Here is a 2,760-nt window from a genome sequence, read left to right on the forward strand (position 1 = left end):
AAGCTTCCTGGAGTCTCAGCTATGAGCCCCGTGTCCCAGACATGATCTTGCCTCTTTCAGCAGCACTCCGGTCTCCCTTCCTGAGCTCAGACACCCACTTCTCCTCAAATCACCTACTCTCACTTCTCCTCACTTACACATCTACACCTCGACTAAACCCCTCGCCTCAACCAATTCAATTTCAATTACAATTTCTAGCAATAGTCTTTATGGAGAAGATCAGTTGCTACCTGATACATTGGCATATCATAATCAGTAGCATCATCATACTCTTCAGATTGTAACTGTAACCAATAAGCAACTATGTACATGGCAATCTGGACTACACATCTTCCCACCCTGCTTCCTGTAAGGACTCCATCCCCTGCTCCCAATTCCTCAGTCTACGCCGCATCTGCTCCCAGGATGAGATGTTCCACACCAGGGCATCTGAAATGTCCTAATTCTTCAGGGAACGGGGGTTCCCCTCCTCCACCATAGATGAGGCTCGCACCAAGGTATCTTCCATACCCCGCGAACACTGCTCTCTCTCCCATCCCTCCACTGGCAACAAGGGCAGAGTCCCCCTAGTCCTCACCTTTCACCCCACCAGCCGTCAGTAATCCTCAATCTGTTTTCGCCACCTCCAATGTGACCCCACCACTCGCCACCATCTTCCCATCTCCCCCCATATCTGCCTTCTGCAAAGACCGCTCCCTCCATAACTCCCTTGTCAATTCTTCCCTTCCCTCCCGTACCACCCCCTCCCCGGGTACTTTCCGTTGCAACCGCAAGAAATGCAACACTTGTCCCTTTACCTCCCCCCTCGACTCCATTCAAGAACCCAAGCAGTCGTTCCAGGTGCGACAGAGGTTGACCTGCATCTCCTCCAACCTCATCTATTGCATCCGCTGCTCTAGATGTCAGCAGATCTGTATTGGTGAGACCAAGCGGAGGTTGGGCGATCGTTTCGCCGAACACCTGACCTCGGTCCGCAATAACCAACCTGCTCAACACTTCACTCCCCCTCCCACTCCGTATCCGACCTCTCTGTCCTGGGGTCTCCTCACTGGGCCAGAGCGAGCAACACCAAATTGGAGGAACGCACCTCTATTCCGCTTGGGGAGTCTGCATCCTGGGGGCATGAACATGTGAATTCTCCCAACTTTGTTAGTCCCTTGCTGTCTCCTCCCTTCCTCAGCCCTCCTGCTGTCTCCTTCCATTCCCCCCTTTTGAGCTCCTCCTCCTTTTCCTTCTTCTTCTCCCCGCCCCCCCCCCCCCCCCCCCCCCCCCCCCCCCCCCCCCACCCCCCACCCCCCGATCAGTCGGAAGAAAGGTTTTGGCCCGAAACGTTGCCTTTTTCCTTCGCTCCATAGATGCTGCTGCACCCACTGAGTTTCTCCAGCTTTTTTGTGTACCAGCAACTCTGTACACCTTGTTTTTCCTCAACTTTTCCATTTTGGCATTGTAAACTATGTTTTTACTCTTCAAACCACGCATGACATGCCTTTCTGCCCACTACTTTCTCATTAAGAATGTCCTGTAGATCATCACATTTGGAGTAGTCCAAATTCGGATAATCTCTGCGAATACTGTCAAAATCAGTCTCTTTTGCTGGGCATTTGGATTGACAATTTTGCATTTCTTCTTCGGTGACATCTGTTTAAAATGTAAAGGTAAAAAACACTGAACAGCATTAATAGAAACAAGTTATTATTTGCAGTTTTAGAAAAAAAGGTAGAAATGATAAAGTTTAACGCTAAAACAAATAGTAAATACCCACCAAAAAATTCATATTCATCAGTTTCATCAAATCAATTAAATTAATCTATTCAATGAAATTCATCTAAATTCAATTACTAGATCTAAACATCTATCCATTTCTTAAGAAAAGGCTTTTTAAAAAAAAATTGCCTATCCAAATAACAAACTAATCCCATTCACACAAGAATTCACAATATAACATGATTTTTAAATCTCCCCGTCATTAACCTACTGTATATGCCAAATGGAAGGAATTTAATGTTTAATTCCCATAAATTAATCTAGAAACATCCACTCTCAATATAATCAACATTATTATATTTTTGCACAATACATGTGACTAAAACCGTTGTGGATATTTAGTATAAAAATACTGATCATGGATAGGCTATTACACAAAATATAGACGATTTAGATGCTCTTATGACATGATTGTCCAAAAAAAAGAGAATTTTAATCATCTTGCAAGTGGGTGTTTCTGAAATGTGATCGATTGAAATGTTGCCGTTGCCATGAATTTCTTGGTTTCTTGGTCCTCCAAAATATTCCAAATGGAATTTAAACTGGAGGTAGTGAAAGGAGGGCTTAAGCCAGAAAGGGTTATTGGGAAGAAAGAGCTACTTTAAATTTAGTTGCATCTGGTTGGGTAACTATAGTAGGGTGGAGATTATTCCATGCTTTAATTGTGCGGGGGAAGAATGAATTGCTGTACACATCTGTCTTTGTAGCTGGGATCACAAATTGGATCGAATGCCCTCGTCTGCTCCTAATTGGTTTGGGTTTGGTGTCGGTCTTGTAGTCTATGTCGAGTTGACCATTTAACATTTTGTAAAAACAGGTCAAACGGTGAGCTTCACGTCTGTCTTGGAGAGGGTTCCACCCCAGATAATTCAGAAGTTTGGTGACACTCGCTTCTCTCTCATAGGTGTTTGTAACAAATCGAGCTGCCTGTCTTTGGACACGTTCGATGGAAGAAATGTTTTTATTTGTGTATGGGTCCCATGCTGCAACTGCGTA

Source organism: Amblyraja radiata, chromosome 43 (genome assembly GCF_010909765.2).
Source record: "Amblyraja radiata isolate CabotCenter1 chromosome 43, sAmbRad1.1.pri, whole genome shotgun sequence".
Classification (NCBI taxonomy): Eukaryota; Metazoa; Chordata; class Chondrichthyes; order Rajiformes; family Rajidae; genus Amblyraja; species Amblyraja radiata.